The sequence below is a fragment of the Cryptomeria japonica genome, chromosome 2 (genome assembly GCF_030272615.1).
Source record: "Cryptomeria japonica chromosome 2, Sugi_1.0, whole genome shotgun sequence".
NCBI lineage: Eukaryota > Viridiplantae > Streptophyta > Pinopsida > Cupressales > Cupressaceae > Cryptomeria > Cryptomeria japonica.
In genome coordinates, this window is record NC_081406.1 from 236,368,390 (window position 1) to 236,384,708 (window position 16,319).

The 16,319-nt window shown below is 35.8% G+C and overlaps 1 pseudogene; it reads right to left on the minus strand.

Annotated features, from left to right (window-relative positions):
- Nucleotides 1-2,114: 2,114 nt before the first annotated feature.
- LOC131859865 (alpha pinene synthase, chloroplastic-like) lies at nucleotides 2,115-6,197 on the minus strand (annotated as a pseudogene).
- Between the last annotated feature and the right edge of the window lie 10,122 nt (nucleotides 6,198-16,319).

Consider the following 16,319-nt stretch of genomic DNA (forward strand, 5'->3'; position numbering starts at 1 on the left):
ACCTACAGAAGATAGATATTGTGGTAAATGAGATCAGAGGTCTTGGTCAAATGTATTGAAATGGATATAATCTTTTTTTTAGGATGATGGGTGTGAGATCATAAAAAGGTCCAGAACTATGATTGCAATGGGAAAGAGGACATGTGGAAATGTTTATCAATTGAGAATAGCTAACATATATCACCTGATGGTCTAGAGAGAGGGAAAGAGAGGGGGAGAGAGCTTATTTTGTAGTGATAAAATTAGAACTTAATCAAGAAGATAAAATCCTCAAATAACCACTATTTCTTTATTAGCTTCTAAACAAATACAGTTAAAAGAAAAGCACAATAGAATAAGGAAAATTGAACATGAAGAAACATGTAACAAACTATAATGTACACAAGAAAGTCTAATTACAATCTTTTACAATTTTGAATTAATATTATATTAGATTGAAACACATGGAATCTTTCCATTTAACTCATTCGAATTTCATGAAATATATCTAAACAACATAACTCAATTTTTTATTTTTTAAAAATGAAAATAAAAAATTATCAAGTGTCTAACATTGCATAGAAAAAAAGAATATAATTTCTAATTTGAGTACCTTTTTAAAATTATTAAATGAGAAATTTAAATTTAAATTGGTATCTGCGGATGTTTCATCTCTAACCGTCTTCTCCTTCTGCAAGGTAATTTCATCATTGACTCTCTTAAGGAAATCGGCACTATTGTGCATGGCTTCCTTACTGAGCTCCACCAAACCCTTTAATTTTCTCTTCAATTTTTGAATTTCTTTCTCCATCTTGTCAAATTTCACCTCATGCTCAGTCTTCATAGTCTCGATGTCCTTCATAATTTGTTGGGAAAGAAAAAGTTCCTCAGTCTTAACTGGTGCAGGAATCTCAGTGAACGTGGCTATGAGATTTTACTGTTTCATAATATTAATTTCCCCAAAGAACCATCAAAAATATTTTTCCTGATGCATCTACGAATTCCCCAGAAGAAAATCAACATCCTTTTCATTATCTTTGCTCTTATTTGGGTCCTCATTGAGAGGGATGTCGAGCTTTATTTCATTAGCCTCCTTGTCATGAATCAACACCTTACCAATCTTTTGTTTTTTCAGATTTTGTGGTCCCACAATGTGGGTCCACGAAAAAGGGGTTTTCTGCTTAGTAGCCCATCTTAGAGGGGTTTTTCTACTGCTACTAGTACCAGGGATGGTGGTTTTTAGGGGACCCTCATCCTTCAAGGGTTTATATTTTGAATCCTCTAACACTTGGACATCATTCCAATCCACAGCTTTCCCACCCTATATATCATCAAACTCCATATGCGACACATCATGCACCTCTTGGTTGGCTAAAGACTTAGGATTTTTCAGAGAGGGGACGGCTTGACCTCATGGGCCTTCACAAACTCCATGATTAAGATTATTAAATCCTCATGAAGAATCGGGTTATCCTCATTCTTTGCATGCTTTCTAATAGATAACTCTAGGGACGATAACAAGTAAAACGAAATAGAAATTCTTTTGTCATGTTTAAAATGATTCAAAATAGTGAAATGGTAACAAAAAATACTAGCAAAGCACATGTCGATGGTAATGTACCTAATGATGAACTATGGCATGTCCACCTAGAGACTCTGAAGGTCCAACCAGTTGTAGCCTCCATCTGAGTTCTTCTTAACCCTGCTCCTTTCACTAATGAATTAATTTGTTATATATGTATATATATTGAAACTAAAAAAATAAATGAAATTAAGTTTAATTATATGAAATTAAGTTCAATATATATATAAACATAGACATGGGAAAAAAATCTTATGAAAATTGCATGGCTATTTATTTTTTAGAGAAACATACACAAGTGTATACAATCATTCCGTACACATAGATGATGAATAATCATAGTTATTATGATATATTGCATATATCAAAGGATACCATTATTTTATTTTATTTTATAAAAGTGGAAAATACCACTAAACTTTATTAATTATATAAATTTTACAATCTTGGTTCAAAGAGATCTGGTAGGAAAGAACCTGGCAAAGAAAACCTTTGGTCTTGCTCATGCAAAGGACAACATTGTTAATAACACATATGTAACCTAATTAAAAATTCACATAGTAACAAGTTCAATCATGGTTTTAGTTATAAGATTCTTTGTCTCAATGCCTGAAACATTAAATCCATCTCTTTCACTGTAGAGAAGCTAGAGACCTTTTGATAAAGCATACGCATGATCTTTGGCAATTATTGGAACATTATCAGTTTTAAAATATTCCCAATTTAATTTTTTGAGTTTTTCATCAATTAAATAATTCAGATACTCCAATTCATCTTCCTTTATAGATCCTGGATGGTCTTTCATATAACAGGTTATACATGATACTACTTCTCCATGATCTGCCTCGGCCTTCAAAAATAATATCATATTTTTCATAAATTTTCATATATAATTTTTTTTAAATAAAACCAATTGATCATATGCATGAACAAATATGAAATTTTGAAGGTTAAATTATCTAGACTTATAGCGTACCTTGAAAGTCTTTGTGTCACCTCTTAATCTAAGGGTTAAGCACAAGATCTCATTGAACCTTGATGGATAATCAATTTCTTTAATAGACTAATAAGAGTACAGGTTGTAAGGTCACAAGAGGAGCCCCAAAGATTACTTTTCCATTCTCTAAATATTCCTCCAAAGATGGCATATAACCCACAGCAAGCCACTTTGCTTCTTGAAAGTAAGCATCTATGTAAACTTCCCACTGTATTTAAACAATATTCCAAGTTAATATTAATACTTTAAATTGATTAAATTCCTAAGAACAATAGAAAATAATATTCAAAATGAATATTAAATCAAATATCTATAAAAAATTGGGGATGACCCTGCACTACAATGGTTCTTGCCCGCCTAGTGTTAATGTTGGGTTCTAAGTTTGATTCCCACCTGAGCTGGTTTGGATGATGATAAATGGGTGATAGAGGATGGAGTTGGGAGAATGACCAACAAAAAAAGAAAGGATTGTGGTGGGTGGGTCAATGGCAGTAGGAGATTGATGGAGATGATGTCCTTTTTTCTCCATCCTTTATAACTAGACAAGTGATATGAAATAAATATCTCTAGTTCACTTGGGTTTGTAGAATAAATATTTTTTTAATCCATTGTTATCCTATTTTGTCACCCTCTGTAATTTCTCTTTCATTGAGATTTTTTTCTTCATGGCATTCATTTAGGTCATGATAGTTTCCTGGCTTCTTAGATATTGGCATCATTCAAACACCTCATTTGGAGTCACCTATATTAATGGATTTCTCAAACTAGATTTATTTTATATTTTTTTTATTTAATCTAGTATCAATTTCCTACCAATGTATTTTATTTGAAGCCACAACACCTTGACCTAATTACATGGTTATAATTTATAGTTTCTCAATAGATGTTCTATTTTGTTTTTAACTCTAGATTAGTATAAATTGAATTATTTTAATGGAAGTGTTGGATGTTTTATTTTCATAATAAATTTTTTCATGCTTACTTATTTTTATCATTATAAATGGTCACAAACGAACTAATTGGAACTATAATTTTTATGTATTTAACAAACTTAGTCAATAAACTGAGTGTTTTTTGTACTCTTAGTAAAGTACTACTCAACTAATTCTACCATCATTTTATGATTAATGGAACCACTCGCACAATAATTGTTTTTTATCATCATCTCCTTAGTGGAGGGGTCGGATTACTTCCTCTTAAGAAATTATTCTAGTAATATGTGAGGTCATATCAAGGAGTTATTTTTTCTTTATTAACCTACCTAAGAAATATTGTTGTTTATTGTAGTTCAATACCCTCAAGATGGCTAGGAATACCCTTACATTCATTTTAAAGTGTCACCCTATTGAATTCTACATTAGTAGGAGGACACAGCTCTCCCTCCATCTAGTGCACTGGCATGTTCTTGGTGATATGATGGGTGATGTACTCCTTACTTTAGTTGTTTTTTCTTTGATTCTAGTTTTTAATCAATTATATTTTGGTAGGTCATGCACACCTACCAATTGTATTTCATTGTAAACCTTCTATTGAATACACCTATAATTCAAAGATTAATAAAAATATAAGGTTAGAAAGCTAAAATTAAAAAGGAAACAAACTTAGAATAGTAAATAATAAAAATAAAAGGTAAGTCCTAGATCACACTAATAGGAAAAGGCCCTCATACTCAACATATGACATCATTTACAATAATTTTTTGCTAACCTAATATAAATAAATAAATGATAAATTTCTAGATTAATACAAATTTTTATTATCAATAATGATTAACAAGTACAATAAATAATAATAAAAATATTCTCTTTATATACAAGAAAAATAGAGGTCAATAGATCAATAGAATTGAGAGAAGAGTGTTTTTATACATAAGCCATTTTGTAACTTATTTTATATTTGAATGAAGATATACATTTTAAGTTCTCATTTTTTAATAGTTATCATCCTTTTTAATGAATTAATGAGATATAAATAGCCCTGAAGTTACATTTAAAATTTTTAAAAATAGTGAAGTGAATATCTTAATCATTTTCTATACACTTTGATTAATAGAATTTTAATTATACATATCAAAAATAAATATTATAAAACCATACAACTTTACGAGCATAGTCAAGTGTGTCTCTACCTTGAGATTTTTTCAGCCTCTTGAGCCATGTCCCTCACACCCTCATCAAATGCTTTGAATGTCAACTTCATAAATTTTGGAAGTCCTTCCATAGATGCTAAATCCCACCTTTCATAAAGCACAAAATAATATATTAACACAATATCTACATCTATCTTTCTATTAATCAATATATTAATAAATCAGAATATTTGTTATATATTAATATCAATAGAAATATTTTTTAGAAAGTATATGATAAATATGGAGAACTAAACCAATTTCTGTCTACCAAATATAAATTATAATGTATTATCATCAATGTGTTAGTTACTTACATGGAAGCCACGATCCCTACAAAAACAAGTAGAAAATTAGCATGAATATGGTTTAATATCTTTATTTATTTCACCCCATTTTATGAACATAAGTAAATGAGTACCTTTTAATGGCTTTTGTGAATATTTCAAGTTCATCTAAAGTTCCATAAGTGTCATAAATATCATCCAAATAGGTGACAAAGGTAGCCATCTATGCAAACCCAATTCTAAAAGTAGAATATTTTGGCTCAATACACAATCTAACTGCCCAAAAATAAAATTCCACATGGCAATGGCGAGCAAACTCTAGTTTAGCTAGACCAGGCTCTGTCCACCATCTAAAACAGACACACATTACTATATCAACTTAATTTTTAAACTATTTCAATATAAATTTTATCATAAATAATTTATTCTTCAAACAATTAGAAAATCTTGCATAATATGAATTTTTTACCTTGAGAGAATTTGAAGCTTGCGTTGTTGAATTGATTGGATATCTCCATATATGTCAATATATGTCCTTGCTTCCAACCTAAGCACATTTGTGTGCCAACGATACTCTAGATTGAATTTTATCTGCTATAACACATAAATTAGAATTACAATAAATAAATGGATTTATAGGCTTAATATGAAGAGAATACTAATGGATATGGATACCTCTTTTGAAATATTAGTATTATTCATATTCCGTAGATCTTGTTTTAGATATGTTGTAGAAAAGGATTTGGCATTATCCAAAGCTTGCTCCTTAGGAAATGCAATGAGTGAAGCTCGAAATAAATTTAGAATGCTCCTTAACTCCTCCTCATTTGATTGATTATCTGAGTAAAAAAAGTGTCCATCTTTACTTTTGAATTGTTGCAACATACCTGATATGACAACAAGTTAGAAACAATTTCATCCTTTGTTAGTATAACCTAAAGTATATCTAATATCAATGTTTGATACTTTTAAGAAAATGAAATTCAGTGTGTTCATATATTCAATTAATAAGATTGAAAGGTTATTATAGGTAAGGTTATTAGAAACATGATACTAATCCTGATACTAATCCTGAATCTTAAAAACCAAGCAAACATGTAAACATAGTCAAGATTTTCTTTAATTTCATTCTGAAAATGGCGGTCAATTCCAAGGCGGTCTACATCATCCACCATTGAAAGACGTTGATAGAGACGTTGAAAGGCGTTCTACATCATCCACCATTGTAATTGATAGAGACGTTGATAGAGACGTTGACAGACGTTTAGATGAAGGACATTGAACATGCCCTTTATCTCTTTAATCAGCAGGTTCACCATAAGAGGGATCCTGCACAGATCAGAAAACCAATCGAGACTTATAACTTTTAAGAAACTAAAACACAGTAAAGTAATTTACGTCATAAGATTTTGAGAGGGATTGTAGGAAATCGTCAATTTTATATTCTTACGTTATATTCAGGATTTCCGGAGTCTTCGCATTTCTTACCACGTTCTTTTAATTTCAATTTGTTGTCAAAGCAATGCATTGATTTTGTTTCAACAGTTTAATGTCAAAGCAATGCATTGATTTTGTAAGTTGAGGTTATCAACATTTCACATCAACAAGATGTATATATTATAAATATTTTATTACAAGAGATGTTACAACAAGATTGGAAGTCTTTAAGCGGTTTTCATATGAAAGTAATTACATGTTCAAATCATAAATTTTTTTTTTATAAATTGATAATAATTATATGAAATAGTTAATATGATTAAAATAATCTCTATTTGGGTACAATTAGCTTGAAATCCTCCATTATCTTCATAGATCATACCACATGTAACTCCTAGCAATGTAATACTCATCTTCCTTAGTTATTTTTAGATGTGGACATTACTATATAAACTATCAAAAAGGTTAATCGTAGGGTTACCTCATAGGCCACATTGATCTTGTCAAATATCACACCTTAATCAACTCCTTTACAAACATCAAGATGATAACTAGAAATAATATGAATGAAGAGAATCATTTAATTAATTAATTATTTAAAAATAATTAGACAACCTTATAACATTATCTCAAAATTCTATTAATCAAATATGAACTCAATTTTAGTTTTTCTGTTATATTTTTGGGTATTATAGATTAATCTAAAAATAAGATCTAGCAATGAATATAAATCTTAATGTGTTTCTTGCAAATATTTTTTGGCATAGTGATTGGATTTATGGGTTATTAGAAAACATGTGCATAATACTTACTTGTCTTGACATTAGTTCTATGCATACTGTATTAACATGGGACCACGTTTCATGAAATTTTTTACTCCATGGTTGGATATTTAAATTTTAATATTATAGTGTAGTAATTAGCCGATAGGCTTTGTTTTAAGTGGACTTCCCTGTCCACATCTGTTTGCAAAACCTGTCTCACACCGGTAAATAGGCTTAGCCCATCATCTAACCATTTTCAAGTAAATGGAAAAAACTAAAACTACTTTAAAAATTTAAATCATGCTCCACATGGACGAAAATGAAAGCACCTTTCGCTACCACTCATAGACACCCTATCCTTGTGCCTCGTCACCTTTGCATACATGAATTGGCACCATTCAAAATCCAATTTATTGCAGCCAATGAGCATGGTTTCCAATGATAAGGCCACTATAACGAAAGACCTTAATAACAAGCATCGACGGGTAACTTAATTGTGCTTAGTTTCCTCATTAAATAATAATAATATGCATTTTTGGGCTTCCCACTTGCCCAATCTATAAAATTAATGTTCAATTTATATATGGTGATTTAAGTTTTGTTTGTTGGCATTTTTTATGATTATGTTGTGATTGTCATTGACGGACACACACTTGCATTGAGAACACTTTTATATGTATGAGTTATGCTCAACCGGCAATTGTTCCCAACTGGTATGATGCATTATAGTCTTTAGACTATTGGTGTTTTGCAAAATGTGTTTACTAGTCTGAAGCGGTATGTTGACCCCAAGCGGTTCGAGGATCTCAAGCGGTATGAAGGATCAAAGTGGCATAACACATATTTTCCAGTCTTCATTTTTTTCATACCGGCAACCGGTATTTTCTATGAACCGGTAATACTCTGTGATGAATTACCAACCGGCATTTTGTGATGAGTTACCATCCACCGATTGTTTGATGGTGCCAACACTTTAACGATGCTTTTTGTGTCGTGTTACGGAATATGTCTAGATGCATTGAACCTAGGAAATTGTAATGTAATCCTATTGGACCGACATGAAATCAGATTCCTTTATAAGGACATCATGTCTAGGGTTTTATGTTGTTGCTAGGGTTTAAGGTGGTTGATGAGTTAGAGAGAGTGTGAATGTGTTGAAGACTGAAGTAATGCTGGAATGCAGTAGGAATGAGCTATCAAGGATCTAACCAAGCAATCTGTGCTATTTGCTAGATCACTCACTTGTTGATTACTTACATCTTCGACAAGTCTGAAGCCCTTAACTAGGTAGGCCCAAAAGCCTTTTGTAAATCCTCTAACAAGGTGGTTCACATATGTGGATCTAAAATCCTCTAGCAAGGTAGTCTTTAATTGGACTTATCTCCTAACAGAGATTGAGATTCCTAACAGGATCTGTTCGGGTAAAGAACATTATATGACCTTAACTGGTCTAGTTCCTATTCTACAGATAGTTACTTGTGAGTTTCATCTTACCGTGGTTTTTCCCATTTGGGTTTCCACGTCAAAATCTCTTGTGTTATGGTGTTTGTGCTTCTATGGGTAAATGGACTATTTGCTATTTGGTTTGCATGTGTGCTAACCGGTTTGTCTGCTAAACTATTTTACCAGTTTACTGTTAGTCTAGTAAAGTGCTTAAGTACACTAATTTTTGGCATACTAATTCACCCCCCCCCCCCCCCCGCCCCTCTTAGTATTCATCAATTGGTATCAGAGCCTACCTTTCTATAAGTCTAACCACTTGGAAAGAGATATGGGGGAATACACTATGAGGGAACTTGCTTTTTGGCTCACTCACTCTGAGAAAGCCTATGATGATCTTACGGTGAAATATAAGGCCTCTCAAGCAAAAAGGAGAGAACGTGTTGAAAAACTGATGGAGCTATCTGAAAATAGTTCTTCTGATGAAGCGGACATGAAAGCCCTGATTCAAGAACTAGAAAAGCTGAATGAATCCAATTCCAACCTAAGAAAAGAGTTGGAAGGATTAACTATTCAAATGTGCCAAGAGCTTGAGAACCGAAGGAAAGATGAAGATCTGGTCAAAGACAAAGATCATGAAATCTCCAAGCTAAAGCAAGAGATCAGTGCCCTAACTACTCAACTCCATCCGAGCAAAGTGGAGAAGGAAGACATGCAAGGAGAATTGAACATAGCCATCTCTAAGAATGCAAACCTGATGGAAACAAATGCTACTATTTCCAAAGAACTCTCTGAGTCAAAGGAAATACTTGCTAAGTTCAACAAGAGTACTGTTAAGCTAAAGCAAAAGATTGAATCTGCCAAACTTGTCAAGAACACTGATGGACTTGGTTATTCCAGTCATGAGAAAGGTGAGACCTTTGGTACAAATGTTGGAGCATCGAAGAAACAACCGGCGTCAAAGGATAAAGGTAAGCAAAACTTTAAACCTATTTGCTTTAACTATCTTAAAGAAGGACATACTACCAATGTGTGTAGGAGCAAAGGAAACAATAATTTTCCTTACTTTATAAACAATGTCCCTAGATCCAATAAGTTTAATGGTAATTGTTATACATGCAGCAAGTTTGGGCATAAAGCACCTGAATGTAGGTCTGTTATGAACAACACTGGAAGATATCGTCAGAGGACTCAAGGAGTTGGTCTGGAACCTTTTGTGAACTGGAATCACAACTGGTTTAATGTCTTTAATCTTCAGTCAAAAAGCAGTGGCTATCAAGCGGCAACCTGATGGACAGCAAATTGTTTGATCTATCATTGTCATGGTCACACTACTGCAACATGCAGGAGGAAGAATGGTAACATGAATAATTGACCTTGGAGAGCATCTGGAATGGTCTGCTATCATTGCAACAAACCGGGTCACATTGCCAGATTCTGCAGACCAAGAAAGAACATATCGGATGACATACCGGTCACTCCAGAAGGAAAGATTGATATCGACACTGTTCAAGCATATATGAATAAAACTTGGAAGAAGAAACCAATGGTGTTGCAAGAAGAACCGGTTTCTGCACCTAGTGTGGAAATCATGGAACCGACAAACTAAACATCAGAAAAGCTTAGGGGGAGCAAATGGCAAAATGTTTTGAACCCTCGGTTTATACTGATAAAAGACCTTAACCGGTATGTGATACCTGTCATTTGGCAGAAGAGAAAAAATGGTAACAGGCAAATTAGGGTTTACGCCCTAATGGTGGGGCATTTATTATGGTAGGTGAGGAATATGTTTAAAAGTAATTTTCAAATCATTTCTCACTATCATTTTTCGAGCGAAGAAGTTTTTCAAGTGCAGAGCGAAGAAAAAGTGATTTTTGTTGCGATTCAAAGAAATTTTGAAACCTTGAAGAATATTCAGAAGCAAATATCAAACGGTCAAGAGAAGAACTCAAAGCGGTGATTTAGGAACCGATGAAGTGTGAGGCAAAGTGGAATTTGCAAGCCCTAAATTGTTGATTTTCGAAAGGTATTTCTTGAGTTTTATGTTTTATCATGGCTTCCATATCTCATGATAGTTCTAGTGCAACTATTGATTTTATGGACTTCATACAACGAAAGTCAAAATATAATGCCTTGTCTCAAGTATCGGCTGGTGTTATAGTAGAAGAAGGGATTTCCAATTACATAGACTACAAAATCGAAGACCTAGGGTCTCTTGTGATCCATTTCTAGCTAAGCTTATTCTGCGGAAAGAATAAGAAGATTAAACCAGAATTCAGCATTCTGGAAAAGAAGAAACTCCAAAATGCAGTTTACTTTCTTGAAGAATTTTTGGATGATCACATTTGCATTATCTTAAGCAGGGTACATGGTGACAAGATGTACCTAGAGCGGATGCATGATATCACACCGGAAGTGATTCATGTTGTCACCAGTTTCTGCAATATAGGGGAAGTGCCAACCCTAAGGAAGGTCAGCAAGACTAAAATGTCCAAGCTCACCGGTTCAGTGGGCGACTCACGTGGCATGATTGTCAACTCAATCAAGGATGATCTGGTCAAGTATACCTGCATGGTGATAGGCTATTGGATGTTCTCTGCTAGCAGAATTAATTCTGTCTCTGATGGAGTGGTAAATGCCACTTACAGGATGATCAAGGAGGATGCATCGTTTGATTTGTGCACCTGTATGCAAAGACAACTTATGTTGAATCTTAAGTCAATCAAACAGGACAATGCACTGAGATTCAAGTTCGAACAACTACTGGTTGGGTTGTTCTTTTACTTCCAAGGCTACTTTCCAAGAGTAGGTGACATTCAGTCATCTGCCGACCAACTGGTAACAAAACAAATCAAGGAGAGCCTACAAGCGGTTGGAGCTGGCTATCCGGAAGTGTTGAACAAATACTTTGATGAGTTCAGACGCAAGATCAATGAAAGGATAAGAATATCCAGTGATTTGGTCAAAAAGTATGAGGAAGACATCTGCCTCACCATCAAAGTGGATGAATGCATAATGGAGGTTGTTGAGCCCAGACATGAAGAAGTAGAGCCTATGGGCTATGAGGTAATGTATGAAATGCTGGACGAGTATGCTTCTACCCTAATCGCCTATTTGGAAAGGGTTGCACCGATCGTAGAACCCTCTGAAAAGAAAGGAAAGGTAGTTCCTTCGACATCGACACTGGTTACTACAGTGGTGGGATGGTGCTTGGGATAGACTAGCCTAGTCTATGCTCTTGGATCCTTTTCTTGGATCACCTGGTGTTCTCTAAACACCCTAGGGTCTCTAGGACTTCCTTTTCTTGGGGAATCCCCTGACCTTACCCAATTCCACCCACCAATGAGTTGCAATGTTGCTCCAAAGGTCTCACCTACTTATGAGACTCAAAACCCCTTACTATGGCTAATAAGGGCTACGCTTATTCCACACCTTCCAAGGTCTTAGCAAGGTTATATCAGGTCTAATTCATGGTCTTTCCACCCATTCATGTGCCCCCAAGAGGTTTCAAGATTCCAACCCCTTACCGATTTCACTATTTTGTGTTTTTGCCTTCAAATAGGGCTACAAGGATTAGGACCAATTAGGCCTCCTACCCAATCCTTTAGGACTTCCTCTCATAAACAATGCACCAACTACCCAAACTCCCAAAATGGACTGCCATTCATTTGGCAAGGGCTCAAGGATTTCTTTGGTTTTGGGCCTCCAACTGGCCGTACAGTGCCTTGGGCAAATTTTGGGGTTTTTAAGGGTTTTGTGAGGGTTTTAAGGGTCTACCTGGATCATAGTGGATACTTTGTGTTTTAGCCACCTTTTTTGGATTGGTCGAGGCTTTTTCTTCACATGAATTATGCTTCACTCACTCCTCTACACCTCCTCTAAAGGGTACACTCTCTTCTGACCAACCTTGCTTTCCAAGACCTTTGCAATTTGACCTCTCCTAGTCGGGCACTGTCCAGTCTCGCCTAGGAGTGGGTCCTTTTTTGGCCTCCCTGCATTTCCAAGGGCCCTTCTTGCATGGGACTAAAGTGTAGGGTCTTCACTTCCATTCCCCATGGTTTCATGGTGATTCTATAATGGGGAATGGAATTATGACTTCATTTGCACAAACCAGTCCAAACTGGACATAGACAATGCAATTTACAAACTATTTACAAACACACTCAACCGACAAATAAAAACCTAATCTAATTACTCAAAATGAAAGTATTTACACCTTAGAAGTCACTCCACATAGTTTTGCATGCAAATCAATCCATTAACTTTCTCGGTAGATTCATTCAAAATGACTGGTAACCAACAAAATAGTCACAGTCAACTCAATTTGCTTGAGCCGTACAATGTCTGACATCCAACCCATCCAATTAGGGTTTTCAATTACTTATACCACCTTTGCCTTGGTTGGTGTGCCAAAATTAGGGCTCTCCACACTCAGTAAGGGTATTTTACCTTTTTTTGGGTGGAAAAGTTGCTTGACAACTTTTAAAAGTTGTCATGCAACTTTTGCATCTTTTGAGCAACTTTGCCATTGTTGCTTTTCATGACTCCTAGGTCTATTTTGGACTATCCTAAGGACATCAACATGCCAATAAGGCCTAACACACATCCAAGGCATACTCAACCTCTCCTACACTAGAAATCACAACAAAATCACTAAGGACCAACAACTAGGACCTAGTGAAAAACAAATGAGCTCATGGCCCTTATTACATGTACAATGGCTTCAAAAGAAGCATAAAATCAACAAAACAAAGAAGGAGGGAGAGCTTGGAAGGGTTCCCCTACACCATACTCCCCCTCTGCACACAACTAAGAAATAGAAGAAGAGATGAGAGTTGGGTCTATGCCAAGTGTCTTGAACTTGCTCTCCTCCACCTAAGTAGCTTCAGATACTAGTTGCTCTGCCCATTTCACTAAGCGCTCTATGTAGACCTAGTGTCTAGTAGACTTCTTCACCCTTGACTCCAAGCTCTCCTCTGTCATAGGCTTCTTCACTTGAGGTAAGGTTTTCACAGCCAAGTCTTGTAGTACCTTGGCTTGGTTCTCAATCTGCCCTGTTATCTCAGCCTTGTACATAACTAGATCAGCAACATTAAAGACTGGTGATATAGCTAAATCTAAAGGTAGGTCAACCTTATAAGTATTCTCACCAAATTTGGCTAGAATTTTACAAGGTCCTACCCTCTTCATCTGTAGTTTGGTAGGCTTACCACTTTGCATCCTAGCTTTGCTCAAATGGACCATCACATAGTCACCCACCTTGAACTGTACTTCTCTCCTTTTCCTATCCATTTTAGCTTTCAGCTTTTGAGTGGATTCAAGGATGGCCTTCTTAACTTTCTCTTGTACTTCCTTGATGGTTTGAGTGAAGTCTTCTGCTTGCCCACTCTTCATCTCTAAGGTACCAAGGTCTCTCAACTCACATACTCCCCTTGGATGTCTGCCATACACAACCTCAAAGGGACTTCTACCAGTGGTCCTATTAACATTGTCATAATATGCATACTCTGCTTGAGGGATGATTAGGTCCCATGTCTGACCATACTCCTTAGTTAAGCACCTCAGCAAATTGCCTAACACCCTCTTGATAACTTCAGTTTGACCATCCGTTTGTGGATGGTAAGCTGAGCTAAATGACAAGTTAGTTCCTAGTCTCCTCCATAATGTTTGCCAAAAATGACCCATAAACTTGTTGTCCCTATCTGAAACAATTCTTAAAGGGAGTCCATGAATCCTAACAATCTCTTTGAAGAAGAGATGTGCAACATAGCTAGCATCATGTGTAGTATTACATGGAATGAAATGACTCATCTTGGAAAATCTATCTACTACCACATAGATGTTGTCCATACCTGTTTTAGTCTTGGGAAGTCCTACTACAAAGTCCATGCTTATACATTCCCAAGGTCTATTTGGGACTGGTAATGGTTGATAGAGACCAGCATTGCTTGATTCTCCTTTTGCTCTTTGGCATACACCACATTACTCTACATACCTCTTTACATCTCTTGGCAACTTTGGCCAATACTAGTACCTTTGTACTAAGTCTAGGGTCTTATTAATCCCAAAGTGTCCACTCAAACTGCCATTATGTTTCTCTTGGATGAGGTTCTCCCTCATGGATCCTCTTGGTACACACAACTAATAACCTTTGAACAAGAGACCATTTTGGAGAGTGTAATCTACATACTCACCATGGAAATGGTTCTCAAACTCCTTGCAAACCATGTAAGCTGATGAGAAGTCTTCATCTCCTTCATAGACGTCTTTGAAACCATCGATTCCTATGCTCTGCAACTGTAATTCTTGAACTGTCAACAATTTTCTGCTTAAGGCATCTGCCACCTTGTTAAGTTGCCCCTTCTTATGCTTGATGGTGAAGGTAAAGGATTGGAGGTATTTCATCCATTTCAGATGTCTATTGCTAAGCTTCTCTTGACTTTTAATGTAACTCAATGCCTAGTTGTCTGTGAACACCACAAATTCCTTTGTGAGTAGGTAATGCCTCCATTTCTCCGAAGACTGCACTAATGCATACAACTCTAGGTCATAGGCTAAGTACTTCTTCTTTGCTTCATTAAGCTTCTCACCGAAAAATGTCATAGGTCTTCCCTCTTGACTCAGAACACCCCCTACTGCAATTCCACTTGCATCACACTCCAAAGTGAATAGCTTATCAAACGTAGGTAGGAGTAGGATGGGTTTTGTGGCTACTTCTTGCTTCAACATTTGAAATGCTTTGTCAGCCTGCTCAGTCCATTTAAACTTAGTTTTTAAGGCCTCCTTTAATGGTGTCAAGGATTGGTGCACATATGCCACTGAAGTTCCTCACAAACTTCCTATAGAATTGAGCTAATCCATGGAAACTCCTAACTTCAGTCCCTATTTTAGCTACAGGCCAATTCAAGATCGCCTCCACTTTGCTTGGATCCATTTTCAAGGTTCCCTTGGACACCACAAATCCTAAGTAGACCAGCTCTTGCTTCAAGAAGTCACACTTCTCTAAGTTTATGGATAACTTCTCCTCATGCAACCTCTCTAAGACTAACCTCAAATGCTCAAGGTGCTCCTCTTTGGTTCTGCTATAGATGAGAATGTCATCTAGGTACACCACCACAAATCTGCCTGTGAAATCCTTCAACACTTCATTCATCAACCTCATGAAGGTACTCAAAGAATTGGTGAGTCCAAATGGCATCACAAGCCATTCATACAACCCTTTTGTTGTCTTGAAAGCAGTCTTCCACTCATCACCCTCCTTAATTCTTATCTAGTGATAACCACTTTTAAGGTCTAGCTTTGTAAAATACATAGCCCCTCCTAAACAGTCCATTATATCCTCTATTCTAGGAATAGGAAACCTATACCTTATGGTGATCCTATTGATTTCCCTTGAATCAGTGCAAAGTCTCCACTTGCCTCTCTTCTTTGATGCTAGCACTACCGGGACTACACATGGGCTGATGCTCTTCTTAATTAGTCCTTGTTCCAATAACTCCTGCACTTGCCTTGCCACCTCCTTGTTCTGATCAGGTGTGAGCTTATATGGAGCCTTGTTAGGTAAGGATGCACCGGGAACAAAGTCTATTTGATGGCTTATAGACCTTCTAGGTGGGAGTGTTGCAAGTGCTCCATCACTCACTATGTCCTTATACTCTTACAACATTTGCTTCACCTCCTTGGGTACTTCTATTTGCAACCTGTC